Source organism: Nuphar pumila, chromosome 16 (genome assembly GCF_984573655.1).
Source record: "Nuphar pumila chromosome 16, dmNupPumi1.hap1.1, whole genome shotgun sequence".
Lineage (NCBI taxonomy): Eukaryota > Viridiplantae > Streptophyta > Magnoliopsida > Nymphaeales > Nymphaeaceae > Nuphar > Nuphar pumila.
The window spans coordinates 57648271-57665817 of record NC_143264.1 but is presented as its reverse complement, the minus strand read 5'-3'; the positions used below and the strand labels follow the sequence as shown (position 1 = coordinate 57665817).

At 39.0% G+C, this 17547-nt stretch overlaps 1 protein-coding gene across 2 annotated transcripts in view; it reads left to right on the top strand.

Moving 5' to 3' along the window:
- LOC149813271 (propionyl-CoA carboxylase) overlaps positions 1–17547 on the top strand; it is a 216146-nt gene that overhangs the window by 163411 nt on the left and 35188 nt on the right. The window lies entirely within an intron of this gene.

Below are 17547 nucleotides of genomic sequence, written 5' to 3'. Positions count from 1 at the left end.
TTGTTCCCTTCACTCACAAAGAAGCTGAGTTCTTCTTATTTGTCATGATTTCACCGTAATTCATTTTTTCTTATTCCTAATTTATTTTTTTTATTCCTCGTGGTTTCACCGTGATTTGGTTTCACCCTCTTTTCTTATAGTTCTGTGATTTCACCCTCTTTTCTTATTGTTCTCCTTATTCCTGTTATTTCACACAGCAACTGCTGTAGTTGTTTTTATTCCCCTTAATCCACACACAGCAACTGCTGTAATCTCTCTTATTCCTTTTAATTCACACACAGCATCTGCACTTCTTTTTCTTAATTCACACAGCCACTGCAGGTCCCTTCTTCTTCTTCATTCATTCACAGTTGGTTACTTCTTCTTCTTCATTCATTCACAGTTTACACAAGAAGGATGAATTCGTTTCTTCTGGTACCTATTTCTGTCATAAGCTGCGTCACTCTATTCTTTGTTTTCAGCCACATCTCTGTCATAAGCCTACAAATGGATTCTTCAGGTAGTTCTAGTCTTTCCTCCAACTTCCTGGGGCAACTGGTTTCGGAAAAACTGAATACAAATAACTATCTGACTTGGAAAAGGCAGATTACCCCTTTTATTCGCAGTCAAGATCTTTCAGGTCACTTGGATGGCTCCACTCAAATACCTCCGGAATTTGTCACCACCGAAGAAAAAGGAGATGGAGCAATGTCAAGCACCACCCGCAATCCTGTATTTACTGCTTGGATGAAACGTGATCAGGCTCTCGTCGCATATATCACTTCCACACTGTCGCAAGAAGTTTTGGTTTCTATCCCTGATGATTGCACATCTAAAGTATTGTGGGAAACTTTAGCTCAAACCTACTCTCAGATATCAGAGGCTAAGGTACTATTTCTCAAGCGTGAATTTCAGCTTTTAAAGAAGGGAGCAATGACCATTATTGAATTTTTAAATCAAGTCAAAAGCATCACAGATCAATTAGCCCTTGTTGGATATCCAGTGTCCGATAAAGAAAAGGTGCAACAAACTCTGAATGCCCTGGGATCAGAGTATCATGTTCTTGTCACTTCTTTATTATGCTTGTCTTCGTTGCCCAGTTTTGAGGAATTACGTGCTAAACTCTTCCAATACGAGATGTCTTTGAAAAGCATATCTGATGCTTCAGCAGGGCAATCATCTACGCATGAGATTCTTGTCACACGGATGTTTGTTGATCGTACACGGGGAGGGTGTGGCAGAGGCAAGGGAAATCCAATTCAGGGTGGACGTGGGATACTACCTACACCAAATTCTAATGCCAATTTTTCAAAGAATGTTCCCACATGCTATCAGTGCAACAAGCGAGGTCATATCAAGGCCAACTGCTGGTTCAACCCACAAAATCAGAATAGAATGCAAAACACTAGAAATGTTGGTGCATCAGGAACTGCAGGTACGTTCCGAGTCAGTAAGGATGCTAAGGATCTCCTTCTATCTGCTATGGCCAACTTGAATCTGAAGCAAAATGATGATGGAATATGGTATGTTGACTCTGGGGCAGCAACCCATGTCACTAGTAATGCAGGTAAGTTCTCTACTATGACTCCCTATTTTGGAAAATCTAATATTGTAACTGGAGATGGGACTCACCACCCTATTTCGAACATAGGCAATGTCGTCATTCCTTTGTCTAAGTCATCCATTCCTTTATCTGATGTTGTTCATGCACCAAATATAAAGAAAAATATTGTATATGTTTCCAAGCTTGTTGATTCTACCAATTCTTCTGTGGAATTTACTCCTACTTCTGTCTTTGTCAAGGATCTTCAAACGAAGGAGATGTTCGCTAAAGGAGAGCGACGTGGAGACATGTATGTCTTTAATGAAGATCCAGCCTCCAGTGTCCTGAAGCCCCAGTCTGATCTCGTCCTCAAAAGTGTCTTAAGTACATCCAAATGTAATAAGTCAGATCTCTGGCATTCTCTTCTTGGTCATTGTAGTCAAGTCTTTATTGAAAAGTTAGTGTCCAACGGTCTTCTTTCGGAGTCTGTTTCATCTTTATTGAGAAATAAAATATGTCCCAGTTGTCAGGTCTGCAAAAGTCATGTACTTCCCTTTCATCAAATAAATAAAAGAGCTTCTATACCTTTTGAGATAATATGTTCAGATGTTTGGGGCCCAGCTCCTAATCCTTCCTCTTTTGGAAGTAAATATTATGTATCCTTTATTGACAGCTTCTCTCGTTTTACCTGGATATTCTTTATGAAATACAAATCAGAGGTTTTTTCCATTTTCCGTCACTTTCATGCCTATGTTAAAAATCAATTCTCTCAAAATATCCAAATTCTCCAATGTGATGGGGGTGGTGAGTATTCCTCTAAAGAATTTTTAGATTTTCTCCAAGATAATGGGATGCATCGTAGAGTTTCTTGCCCGTACACACCACAACAAAATGGAATCGCTGAACGTAAACACTGTTAAAATGTACCCATCTATTGTTGTAATTAGATATATTTTATATATATAAAAGATGATACATATACATATATGGTATATATGTATATGTATCCTCCTATTTATATATATATTTTCATTTTGTTTAGCCGTAGGGGTATTTTAGTCTTTTTCTCTGTTTTACGCACATTCACTTTATGGATGTGATTGTAATTTATTTTATTTTTCTTTTTCTTTTATTTTTTATTTCTTTTTTCTCAAGTACCAAAAGGTACCTTGGGGGGGGCACTCAAATAGACGTTGGGCCCCTTCCAACGGTCACATTTGTGACCGTTGGAGGGGCTCCAACGTCTATGTGTGGAGCCCCTCCAAGGCTCCTTTTTGTTGTTATAAATAGGGGCTCTCCCCTTTGTATTTCTTACTTCTTGAGGGAGCTTATGCTCCATTGTAATGGGGTTTTTACCCCTTCTCCATTATTCTTCAATGATATGCAACTTATGACTTTATGTCATATTTTTCCCTTTTTATGGGTTTTATGTGTTAGCACATTATGTGCTTATGTTGTTTCCCTTTAATGGGTATATTTGCACCTCACGTGCATAGATATGGGTTCATTATTGAACCCAATGTATTTCAAGTCACTTTCTAACATGGTATCAGAGCGAGGTCACGATGGGGTTGTCCTTTGGTGCAACGGAAAGCGTGTCGCTCAAGAAATGGTGAAGTATTCATTGCTCTTCCTAAAGTATTATGCTTTTCAAGTTATTCGGTATGTATCCCTTTTCTTAAAAGTATTATGCATTTGACAATATGTTTCTTGCATATAGTTTGTTCGTTTAATGGTCATGATAGTTGAATTATTTCTTTTCACATTTCGTGTGCTCATATATTTTGAAAATATCTCCTTTTAAATTTGGTGAAATCGTTTGTTGTCCAAATATAAAATTCGTGTTTATTTTTCGAACTACTCATCGCATATAATAGTAATTTATGTTTTTAAAAATTACCTTCAATTATGTGAGATTTATAGTTCTTAAATAAATATTTCATGATTGACCTATAAGTTAACTTTTAAAAATTATATATATGATTTCTTGCTAAAATAATGATCTTTGCTTAAAATTTCTTAACTCTCATATGAACCCTAATTTGATTTGAGTTCCCCTCTTGATTATGGATTTTAGTGCATTTTTGAAAAAATTGATATAATCATTGTATGAGAATCTCTCACATCTAAAATCTTTGTTGAATCCTAAAGTAGTTCTTGTTAATGATGACTTATAAGAATTCCTAAAAAGTTTTTCAATGTTTTTTTTTTGAAAAATTATCTATGATGAACCATTAGGAAAGATTGTTTTAAAAGGAATTTCCCACATAGAGTGCATAGTTCATCTATTACATCCTTTTTGGTATAAATGATTTCATTTTTTCCTTATAAACTTGTTGGTTTGTATTTTTCATAAGGTTTCGAAACCTCTTAATAATATCTTTAAAGATGCCTACATTGTCCATAATATGGTTTTCTTTGTCCTCAATTGCACTTATCAAGCATGTAATTACATAATTAAAATTTGAGAATTTCAAGCATTGCTCTTTTTATAAAGTGCATACTTGCTCACTTTTGTGTATTTTTGTATTTTGTGCACATTTGCTTCTCAAATATTTTGCGCTTGTATGCATTCCCTCTTTTTTATGATATACATGCCTTAGTGCATGTTTGTTTACACCTTGGTGTGTATTTGTTCAAGTATTGTATGAGTGCCTTCGTGCACATCTTTTATAAAGCCTTGTGTGCTTACATGTGTATTGTCTCTTTGTAGACATTTTTTGCATTATGGAGCCTTTATGCACATTTCTTTTGTGAAAAATATAATGAATTTAGATATTGAGTTCTTTTTAAATCATTGTAAGTGCTTATAGCACTTTGTATGTGTCCGCATATCTCATCACAATCAAAGAATATTTTAAAATTGTTGTATGGGATTTAATCCCAAATCTATAAATTTTCAAGTGTTTTTTGAATATTCTTTCCTTGAGTATTGTGTTAAAGCCTTCTTTGTGAACCATTACGGTTCTTATGATTTCTTTGATTAAAAGCTTGATTGTCTTGATGAATTCTTTATGTTGTTGTGTTTGTTGCTTAATAAGTCTTTTTTGGTACAAGACTTCTTTTGAAGATTAAGCATAATTCGTGTTTATGCAAAATTCTTTTGATGGATTATATTGGACCTTTGATTCAATTTGTTAATCGGTCCTCTTGGTAAAAACTTTTATTTGGAAAATGATTCCTTATGTGGTTACTGCCCTTTTGTGGCACTTATATTTGTCCATCACATGTTATTTAATGCATCATTTATTTGGCCTTATTATTGTTATATTAGAGATGTTTGTCGATGTGAGTTATGGGCACCTCGTGTTGTATCATTTTAGATTGTCCACCTTCCATATTATAGATGGTTGTTGAGGTGAATTATGGGCACCTTGGGACTCTAAAATGATTTGTTATTTGATCTCTAATTATGAGTGTGTCACTCATTTTTTCTCTTGTGGCCATTGATATTATGGATGCCTCTATGTAAATGTGATGGACATATGGTGTTTGAAACCTTAAATGTTTTAAGGTACATTTAAAATCAAGGTGTTTTGGGATTATAGCCCAACCTTTTATTTGTTTAAGAATGTTATGAGTGCACTTGCACATTTGTGATTCCGTATGTTGTGCTTGTTGTGCACATGTGTTCTTGTGTTTCTTCACAAGTGTTCTTGGTGTGTGTATGTTCACACATTTGTTCTCAAGAATATTATTTTATCGATTGTAGTATCTTGTTGAAGATACTTTTTACATGCATTTATTCCAAAATGTTATTGTTATGAGTATTCTTTTTTAAAAGGAATATTGTTTCATTCGAGGTTTTATTTATATGTTGTCATTACAAGCTTTATTGCCTCAAAAGTCCTTTCCTTTTATGCCCATTATCTAAGTGTCATCATATGTAGACAAGAATTTTATTACACCTTCGTGTGTTTTTAGCCCTTTGTTGGCTTTTGCTCTCTTAGTCTAGTAGCTGAACACACTTGTCTTGAGTGATCTTATATGTAGACAAGACACGTTGATTCACACCATCGTGTGTGATCTTAGTCCATGTTGGCGTTTGTGTTCTTGTTCTAGTCGCTTAGATGTATGCCCATGGTTGGCTTATTTCACTCATTTCATGTGCCATCTTATGTAGACAAGAGATGTATTATGTTTTAGCCCATGGTTGGCTTATTACTCTTGTTCTAGTAGCTGAACATACTTGGTTTTAAGTGCATTTTTACGTAGACAAGAGATACTTTTTAGTCCATGTTGGCATGTATTCTCTTGCTCTTGTCGTAGATGCACTTATTTCAAGTATTATTATATGTAGACAAGAGGTTCGTTTACACACCTTTGTGTGTGTCTTTTGCCTTTAATGGTTTTATATTCTTGATCTAGTAGCTTATACACTTGATTTATGGGTTTTGGAGGACTAATGAGGAAGTTGTTTGTAATGAATAAACTATTATTGAAATTTGCAAAATTTCATTCATGACTTGTGTTTTTCAAGTAAATCATCTTTTTGATATGCATATCAAGTTGATTTCTTAGCATTTAATCTATATATTAAGTGCTTATGGTTTTTGCCACCCTTATATATAAAATATTTTTTTTTATTAAGTGTGACTTTCATAAATGTTTTTAAAAAACCTTGTGAACTCTTGGGTTTATTTTGCCTAAAGTATGCTTGGAGACTTCGTTTCTCTTTTTTGGATCTTCACTACATGTTTGAAGCATGTTTTAGTTCTTTGAGTATCAATTCATATAATGATTCGTATATGCATATGCTCTTTATGGCCTTTTTTGGGCTCTTATTCAATAAAACATATGTATGTTATGCCTCTTCGTAGGCTTCTTGTGGTATCCCTTAGTGGATCATTTTGTTATTCCCCATTATGGGGTTATATTTGTCCAATGGTGGACCATATGAATGCATTATGCATTCTTGCATTTTGCTTCCGCTCATTTTGTTTTAACATAATGTATGATTTAGAAACTTTGGTTTTCTAAATTTTTCGTTTCATACTAAAGTAACTATCATATTATGCATAAATTTTGCACCTTGTTAGGAATGTTCCTTTTTTATTAAAGTGCAAAGATATTGTTTACTTGTTCTTTGTTGTTTTCTTTTCTCAGGATCTTGGAGATAGGACAAAGGGAAGTACCCTGGATGGTTCGAGAAATGGGTTCATCATTTGAAGACAATTGGAGGAAGGCTATTTCAAGTTTCATTGCATCCTTGCCGAAGCCTCTTGGAGTCGCCGAAGCCTCGTGGAGTTTTGCCCTTTTTTCAATCTTTTCGTTTCCCTGCAAAGCTTGAGGGGGGGTGTTAAAATGTACCCATCTATTGTTGTAATTAGATATATTTTATATATATAAAAGATGATACATATACATATATGGTATATATGTATATGTATCCTCCTATTTATATATATATTTTTTCATTTTGTTTAGCCGTCGGGGTATTTTAGTCTTTTTCTCTGTTTTACGCACATTCACTTTATGAATGTGATTGTAATTTATTTTATTTTTCTTTTTCTTTTATTTTTTATTTCTTTTTTCTCAAGTACCAAAAGGTACCTTGGGGGGCCCACTCAAATAGACGTTGGGCCCCTTCCAACGGTCACATTTGTGACCGTTGGAGGGGCTCCAACGTCTATGTGTGGAGCCCCTCCAAGGCTCCTTTTTGTTGTTATAAATAGGGGCTCTCCCCTTTGTATTTCTTACTTCTTGAGGGAGCTTATGCTCCATTGTAATGGGGTTTTTACCCCTTCTCCATTATTCTTCAATGATATGCAACTTATGACTTTATGTCATATTTTTCCCTTTTTATGGGTTTTATGTGTTAGCACATTATGTGCTTATGTTGTTTCCCTTTAATGGGTATATTTGCACCTCACGTGCATAGATATGGGTTCATTATTGAACCCAATGTATTTAAAGTCACTTTCTAACAAACACAGACATATTGTGGAAAGTGCAATGAGTATGATGCATGGGAGTAACTTACCCATTAGTCTTTGGTCTGAAGCCTTTCACACTGCCACTCATGTGATAAACCGCCTTCCCATGCCTATTCTTGAAAATCAATCTCCCTATTATGTTCTCTTTGGTGCACATCCCGATTATAATGAGTTACGAGTTTTTGGATGCACATGTTATGTTCATATTGACAAATCCATGAGAACTAAATTCCAAGACAAAGCCTCTATATGCCAATTTGTAGGTTATGCAGATGAACACAAGGGTTACAGATCCTATGATCCTGCCAATAAGAAGATCAGAATTTCCAGAAATATTGTTTTTGATGAAAATAATTTTCTGGGAAAAGAAACAGATGTCAATCGTGAACCTACTGGTTCAGTTGCTAATTGGTATGATCCATGGCTTAGTGCTGAACTTATTTCACATGCTGCCGAGCATACTATTCTGCCTCCTGAAAGCATACATGGTGAGACAGTTTCAGATGATGCATCACAAGCATAGTGTCGAAGATACAAATGAAATGTGTATACCAGGAGATCTAGAGAGCAAACGAATGTACCTACTGAAGAACACATTGCATTGTCTAATGACAGAGAAGCACCAAGAAGATCAGGCAGGATAAGGCATCCTATTGAAAAGTGGGTTAGTTATGACAACTTTTCTATGGACTTTCAGATCTTTCTATCCCAGATTGAAAAACACGATGAACCACTTGGTTTTCATCAAGCTATCCAATCCAACAAATGGATTGAAGCGATGAATGAGGAGATCGAGGCACTTCATGAATGTCGAACATGGGAGATAGTTGGCCGTCCTCCAGATAAAAATGTTGTTGGTTCCAAATGGGTTTATAAAATTAAATATAAACCGGATGGTAGCATTGAACGGTACAAGGCGCGTCTTGTGGCCAAGGGTTTCACTCAAGAATATGGTCAGGATTATGATGAGACATTCAGCCCAGTGGTGAGAATGGGAACTATTCGCATTATACTTGGCCTGGCAATTGAACATGGGTGGATCCTCAGTCAGCTTGATGTTAAGAATGCATTCCTTCATGGGGACTTAAAGGAAGAAGTCTATATGGAGCAGCCTCAAGGTTATGCAGAGGGAAGCCCAAAAGAATATGTATGTAAGTTAACTAGAGCTTTGTATGGATTGAAGCAAGCTTCTAGGTCATGGTTTGAAAGTTTTTCCTTAGAAATCCATAAACATGGTTTCTTTCGTTCCCAACTTGATCATTCTCTGTTTATATATAGGAACGGTACCACTGTGGTTTTCTTACTCATATATGTTGATGATATTGTTATCATTGGTAATGCTCCAGACCACATTCAACGAATTAAAGTTCTATTGAGTATGCGGTTCAAAATGAAAGACCTTGGGGAGCTGAGATATTTTCTTGGAATAGAGGTAGATAGACAAGGTGATAAAATGTCATTAACTCAACATAAATACACTCTTGATCTTCTGGCTAAAGCAGGAATGACAGATTGTAAACCTCTACCCACACCCAGTGTTGTTAACCAAAGGCTCAATATTTGTGATAGTGAGTTATATCCTGATGCAGTCAAGTATCGGAGTTTAGTAGGTATGTTACAATACCTTACCTTCACTAGACCAGACATTGTGTATTCTGTCAATCAAGTATCTCAATTCATGCATGAACCAAAGACTGGTCACATGGATGCTGTCAAACACATCCTTTGCTATCTCAAAGGAACGGTGGGTGATGGACTCACATACACTCAGTCTTCATGGAAATCACCAAAACGTGACATACTTGCCTATACAGATGCAGACTGGGCAGGGGATCCAGATGAGAGAAGGTCTGTTTCAGGATACTGTGTTTTCATTGGGAGAAATCTTGTCTCATGGAGTAGCAGAAAACAGAAGGTTGTAGCAAGATCTAGCACAGAGGCAGAGTATAGATCTATGGCAGCTACCACAGCAGAAGTGACCTGGATTAGGCACCTTCTTACAGAGATGGGAGAGGATATCTCAAATTCGACACTTATGTGTGATAATAGAAGTGTTATACAAATTGCATTCAATCCTGTTCATCACAGTCGGACTAAACATATTGAAATCGATCAACATTTCATCAGACAAAAGATAGCCGACAAAGAGATTAAACCAGTTTATGTGCCTTCAGAAGATCAAGTTGCCGATATGTTTACAAAAGGTCTTACAAGTCATCGCTTCTGGTATCTGAAGAACAAGTTGCACATGGTTCAACCCCATGCACAACTTGAGGGAGGGTATTAGAATGTGGAATATGGATTGGATATGGATCCGATATCGGATCCATATCCATCCACGAGTTTTACTTTAGCTGTATTATAATGTAACATGTGTTACTTATAAGGGGCAATTTTGTCCCTGTAAATTATAATTGTAACCCTATACTAATAAAGGCACGAGTGCAGCAACCGAGACATTAAGGGCTGCCGACTTCTCAAGAAAGGTTCTCTCTCTCTCTCCCTCTCTCTCACGTGTTTTCACACAAGCAAGGTGATTCTAGCATTCAAGACTACTATAGTGCCCTAAACCCACTATGGGATGAATTGGCTCTCTTGGAGCCAAAATGGGTTTCTATGGAAGATATTGATTTAAGGCAAAAACAAATGGAACAAGAGCGATTGTTTCAATTTCTTTTTGGGCTACGTCCCGAATTTGAGCAAGTGAGATCTTCACTTCTCCATAGATCTATTTTTCCTCCTATTGAGGACGCTATTGCCGAAATCACTCAAGAGGAGACAAGGCTTGGCATGAGTAAGCATGTTAATGAAGTCCTTGCCGTATCCAAACCGGGTAACAATGTTAGAACTTATAAGCCTCCTCATTTTGGGAAACAAGGGAACTATAATGGAGGAAGAAAAATGATTGTTTGTCATTATTGCAATGAGCCGGGACACATTAGACCCGCTTGTCCAAAGCTTATTGGAACCTTCAAGCCTAAAGTGGCCTCTCTTGAAGAAACCACCACCAAAGAAGATGAAGGCAAGAACAATGACATTAAAGAAACTCTTGGACAAATATCTATGTCTCTTCAACAAATGCTAAAAGTTTCTTCCTCCACATCGGGTGCGGCTATTGCTTCATCATCATCACCCGGTACGTATTCTTGGATCCTTGATTCCGGAGCTTCTTTTCATATGACCCCTCATGAAAATGCACTTAGTGATGTTTGCACCAATTCAAAGGACTCTTGTGTCTCTACGGCCGATGGAACTTTTTTGAAAATTTCAAGTATTGGTTCTTTTAAAGATTCACAAAATTTTTGTGTTCCAAAAGTAAGAGTTGTTCCCAAACTAAATTTAAACCTTTTTTCGGTTTCTCAAATTGCCGACCATGGATGTAAAATATCTTTCTCATCTAATGGTTGCTTTGTGCAGGATCTCCGGTCCGGGAAGCGGATTGGGCAAGGCCATAGAAAGGGAGACCTCTATTATATGGACCATCTTGATCTCCCTACAAACTTTTTTTGTTCTTATGTCTAAGAAAAAAACATGGAAACTTGGCATAAAAGACTTGGTCATCCAAGTTATTCCAAAATGTGCCTCTTTCCTTTTGGAAACAAATTTTGTAAGGAAAAAGAAATTAATTGCAAAGATTGTATTTTTTGAAAAATAAAGTCTATTCCATTTCCAACTAGAACTTTTTCTCATCAAGGCCTTTTGAATTGGTGCATTCGGATGTTTGGGGGCCTTCTCCGGTTATGTCTAAAGGGGGCTATTCATATTATGTTACATTTATTGATGACTTTACTCGGTATGTTTGGATTTATTTCCTTAGTCATAAGTCGGAAGTATTTACTTTCTTTAAAGATTTTCATAAAAAGGTTCAAAATCAATTTCAAAGTAACATATCTATTTTAAGATCCGATTCCGGTGGCGAATACTTATCTCACGAATTCCAAAACTATTTAACCCAAAATGGCATTTGCCAACAAAAGTCATGTCCTAGGACTCCTCAACAAAATGGCCTAGCGGAAAGGAAACATAGGCACATTATAGAAACCGCTAGAACATTACTTGTATCTAGGAATATTCCAAAGAAGTTTTGGGCCGAAGCTGTTCTAACCTCAATCTATCTAATCAATAGAATGCCCTCTTCTAAGTTAAAAAATGCTTCTCCCTATGAAAAACTCTTTAAGTTTTCACCCGATTTTAATCGTCTTCGTATTTTTGGTTGCAAATGTTTTGTCCTACTACATAAAAGGGATAAGTTATCTCCAAAAGCAATTGAATGTGTATTTTTTGGATATGGTGAAAATAAAAAAGGGTATAGATGTTATGATTTTAAGAATGATAAACTATATGTTTCAAAAGATGTAACATTTCTAGAAGAAGAAAACGGTTTTGATAAAATAGAAGAAACAAATGAAATTGATTATATATTCTTATATGATTTCATTGATGACATACAAGAAGATTTTCTTGAAAACATAGACAATACTTGTGAGGTATCCCCTCTTGACATAACACTGTCAAATGATAGTGATTCAAATATAAATGTTCATGATAGTGATACCAATATAAATGTTTATTCAAGAAGAAATCAAGAAAAACCTATTAGTGCCCTCGAAAAATACTCTCAAAATTCTGAATCCACTGAGGAACCACCAGTTAGGCATTCTTCTAGAATATCAATACCCCCAAATAGGTTTGTATCCTATGATTCCTTAACTCCCAACTATCGGGCATGTTTGATAACTCTACACTCTTATTTTGAACCGGCCCACTATAATCAAGCCAAATCTATACCTCATTGGGTTGAAGCAATGCAAGTTGAACTAAATGCTTTAAAAAAGGCCAATACTTGGGAAATAGTTAATCTACCCTCACACAAAAAACCTATTGGTTGTCGTTGGGTCTTCAAAGTTAAAACTAAAAGCGATGGCTCTTTAGAACGATATAAAGCTAGATTAGTTGCTAAGGGATACTCCCAAGAATATGGCATTGATTACGAAGAAACATTCGCTCCCGTAGCTCGAATGACTAGTGTGAGGACCTTAATAGCTGTCGCATCAGCCAAAAAATGGCCTATTTATCAACTAGACGTAAAAAATGCTTTTTTAAATGGAAGTTTAAGTGAAGAAGTTTATATGGATCCGCCACCCGGAATAAATATTAAGCAAGGTCAAACACTTCGACTTTTGAAGGCATTATATGGTCTTAAACAAGCCCCTAAGGCTTGGTATGATCGTTTCAGTGATATCATGATAAAGTTAGGATTTCATTCTTGTTATACTGACACTGCTCTTTTTGTTAAACATGCAGGTTCTAGTATCGTAATTTTGTTGCTTTATGTTGATGATATGATTATCACTGGAAATGATCAAAATAGTATTATCAATGTTAAAAATATGTTAAAAGATAATTTTGATATGTCTGACTTAGGTTTTCTCAGATATTTTCTTGGAATTGAGGTTGCATATTCTCCTAGAGGATATATTTTGTCACAGATGAAGCTTGCTGCAGATATATGTTCTAAGTCTGGGATCTCTGATGATAAGAAAGTAGAGACTCCAGAGGTTATTAATGCCAAATTGCGGTTAAAAGATGGGGTTCTTCTGGAGGATCCCACCCCTTATAGACAACTCATTGGGTCTCTTACCTATTTAACCATCACCAGACCAGATATCACTCATGCGGTTCACTCAGTTAGTCAATTTCAGCATGCTCCTACAACTGTGCATATGAATGCTGTTCTCCGAATCATCCGCTACATACGGAATACCATCAATAAAGGGCTATTTCTATCCTCCTCTTCTTCCTTAAATCTTCTTGCTTATACTGATGCAGATTGGGGAGGTAATCCCAATGATCGAGTCTCAACTACTGGTTTTTGTGTCTTTTTAGGGGACTCTTTGATTGCCTGGCGATGCAAGAAGCAGCAGAAAGTTTCACTATCATCCATTGAAGCTGAGTACCGGGCTATGGCAACCACGACAATGGAACTTGTATGGCTTCGCAGTTTGCTTAAAGACATGGGCGTTGATATTACTGAAGCCTCAAAGCTATGTTGCGACAACAAGAGTGTCATCTATATTGCGAGCAATCATACTTTTCATGAACGTACAAAACATATCGAAATAGATAGCCACTATGTTCGTGATGAATTCTTACGAGGAACTATTGCTCTACCATATGTCACTTCAGAATATCAGTTGGCGGACTTCTTCACTAAAGCTCTTCCGGCTCCTCGCTTCATGTTTCTTCTTGGCAAACTTTCTGTCATTCCCCCGTAAAGTTTGAGGGGGGGTGTTAAAATGTATCTAATATATATATGTTGTATATTACATCAATACCCGATAGGGGTATTTTTGTAATTTCACATAGTTGTTTTAGAAAACAACTATTTTTCTTTTTTGTCTAAATGTAATTTTTATTTTTGTTTTTTTAATTCTTTTTTATTCTTTTTTGAGGACCTAAAGGGGCTCCAACATAGAAGTCGTTGGAGCCCCCAACGGTCACAAATGTGACCGTTGGGGGCTCCCAACGACTCTATGGGAGCCCCCTTTTGGCTCTCCTTTTGAGGCCCTTTGGCCCTTCTTTTTCCTCCTCTTCCTCTTGTATAAATAGGGGTGAACCCCTTGTGTATTCTCATCCTTGAGAGCTTCTTTCTCTTCTCAATAAGAGGCTTTTTATATTGTTGCCTTCTTAAAGGCTTGTGCTTGTATTGCCACTTTATGGATTTGTGATATTGTCTCTTTTATTCATTGTTGTAAGTGCTTGTATGCACTCTTTATATTTCCGCAATATCTCATTACATGTCTATCGCCGCAGAACCAACATGTCACAACCGCACCCTTGTTGTTGTTGTTATGCTTTGTGAAATTCTGCTTCTTTTCGGATTGATGGCGTGTCGACACCTCACCTTTATCATTACGCTGCTCATCCTTCTTGCCTCCGTGGTCAGACTTCTTCCCAACTTTGGTTTATGGGGTGAAAGGCTTGCGCTGAGTGTCAACTAAGCGCTCTGTCGCCACATATGCATCCTCCAAAATACGGGGGTTACTCCTTTCCACTTCAGAATATGCCCATGGCTGAAGTCCCACAATGAACCAGTTGAGCATGTTGTCTTCTAACATGTTAGGTATCTCCAGCATAAGCTTCTGGAACGTTCTGACATAGTCTTGCAACGAACCAGTGTGTTTGAGCTCACGAACCATCCAGTAAGCCTGCCTCTGCGCATTTCTTGGCATGAAGTAGTTGCGCAACTCCATTTTGAAGTCATCAAAGGTGTCTATCACACATTGACCCCTCTCCATGTCATTGTGCTTCCGCCTCCACCAAGCGATAGCATCTCCATCAAGTAAGGCCGCTGCAGCCTTAATCCTCAGATCTTCGAGGGTCACATTCTGGATATCCAAGTAGTCTTCTACTTGGAACAAGAAGTTCTCAATGGCCTTGCTGTCACGAGAACCATTGAATTTTGCTGGTCTTGGCACATCAATCATTGATGGTCTCTCACAATTTCCGCCATTTAGGGTCACCGTCCGCTGCAACGTACGATTCTTCAACTGAAGCTCCCCTACTTCAGTCTGCAAGTCGGCCACTGTAGTCGTCAACGAAGTGACCTGCTTCATTAATAAGGTTACCTGCTCTTGCAGGCTCGCCACCACATCATTCAGTCCATTGAATGCTTCACATGCGCGTGAAATCACTTTATCATGCGAAGTCACCTCTTTCACCAGCTTGTTAACAGTTGCAGCCAACTCTTCTTGGCCCCGAGGTGAATCCATCTCCTCAGCTTAAGCAATTGTCTTGCCTTTGGTGTTGCGCAAGTTTTGATAAGGCGCCACGATGTCTTGCTCACAAATCGCAGTCTGTCGGCGTGTCTGTCGACACAGACTCCGGAGTCCCTTCTCCAGCACGAGAACGGGCTCTAGTACCACTTGTCACGGGCCTATTTTCTTCAATGGGCCAGCGCGGCGCGACGATCCTTCCTCACCGCCGCAAGCCTACTAGTCAGCTCGCTTGCCGATCGCGGAAGCTTGTAATCAGAGAGCAAGAGAGAATAGAGGGAGAGAAATTGCAATCACAAGAAGCAATCACAACGAGGGTGAACAAAAGAAAGCTCAACGCATTTACTTCATTCACAATTTTGCCTGCAGGCTATTACAGTTCAAGTATACGGGCTGCCCCTTCGGGGTATTGATTCACCTGAACCGGGCAGCTTATATCAGACTCAACAAAAGCAAAACAGACTCTAAGCGCAACTGTACACTGTAAGTCGCAAGGGAACAGTAAGACTCGTGGTTTAAAAAAAAAGTGTTTTGGATCTAGGTTGGATCCGACCGGATCCGGGCCAACACAACCCCCGTGTTCTATTTAAACCCCCCACAGGGGGTGGGTTCTTTTTAAGGAACACCCAAAGCCCGAGTAACCCCAACACCTCACCTCTCCCTGACACTTTCCTTGAACCGCCCCGGCGAATGACCCGACCCCGATGCGACACCACCTCCCTCGCCTGAGTAACGCCGACGCACAACCCCAACCACCTGCCGGGATCTCTGCTCGCCGGAGTTCCCCGACCCCGAACCTCTCTCCCCTCATCTTCTTCCTCTCGCCGGCACGACCAGCCCCGACCTCGTCTCTCTCCTCCCTCTTCTTCCCCCCCCCCCCCCTCGTCTCCTTTCTGTTGTCGGCACACCCAGACCGGCGTTGCCCCTCAAGTACTCTCTCTCTCTCTCTCTCTCTCTCTCTCTCTCTATATATATATATATATATATATATATATATATATATATATATATATATATATATATATTTTCGGCAGAGGAGGGTGCCACCGTCAATCCATCACCGGATGCTAGCAAACAGGAGGTGGGCGTCAGCCCCGCCCCTCCTCCACCTCTCTTCTCTGCACTTCGCCAGACGGAGAGAGAGGGCAGCTCCGCCCCTCTCTGCTCCTTCCACTTCTTCTTTGTCTGCTCTCTGATCGGACGGGAGAGGCAGGCCAGCATGCTACCTTCCCACCGATCTTCTTACCTGCTCTTTGTCGGTTGGGAGAGGCGGGCCAGCAGGCCGCCTCCCTTCTATTCCTCTTCCTCGTTGGCGTTTTCTGCCAGACAAGAGACGCTGGCGAGCCACCTTGTTGCCCTCGGCTTCCTGCCACCAAATGGACCAAGGGTTGACCCCCACTTCCTCCTAGTTGCCTCGGTTTCTCAGGTCGAGGGTTGGCACCTCGGTTCCCCTGCTGAACCGCGGCCACTGCTACCCACAGACGACCCTCCTCTTCCTCGCATGTTGGTGACATTGACCCTGACCACCGAGCACACCCTTCTCTTTTTTTTTGGGTTGCTTAGCCTGCCGGGCTAAGCTCAACTGGAACCGAGCTCAGCTCGGTCCCCGCCTGCAGACTGAGCCCACCCCTCTTTTTTTTTCTTTTGATTGTTTGGCCTACCAAGCTAAGCTCAGCTGGAACTGAGCTCAGCTTGGTCCGCGCTTTCATACTGAGCTGACTCAATCAGTCATCTGAGCCGGGCTCAGTCGTGCTTTACCCTCCGCCTCTTGTACTAAGCCCGACTTGGTCCGGTCGGCCCGAATTGGGTTCGGGTTTGACTCCTGCGACGCAATCATCATCACGATAAGGTTTTAATATCATCCTTTATGCAGCGCAACATAATCCTGTTAGCGCTCCACACCGGCACGTGACACGTTTACCAAGGCATGAGCTTTTAAGAACCTACGCTTGAAATTGTCAGTGAGTTAGACCATCTCCGAGGTAGGGGAAAGTTGCATAAGAAAACAACAACAACAACAACAACTACGCCTTCATCCCAAAACAATTGGGGTCAGCGATATGAACCAAAAAGAAATTCATTTTGGGTCTTCCACATGAATCCTTTTCCTCCAATCATTTCTATCCAACGCCATGTCCTCGGTGAGGTTCAAAGCATTCATATCCTTTCCTATCATCTCCATCCAAGTCTTCCTAGGCCTACCCCGACCTCTTTTAACTAATATATTTTCCCATTTCTCCAACCTTCTAACTGGAGCATCATTAGGCCTTCGCCGAATATGTCCAAACCACCGTAAACGATTCTCTCGCATCTT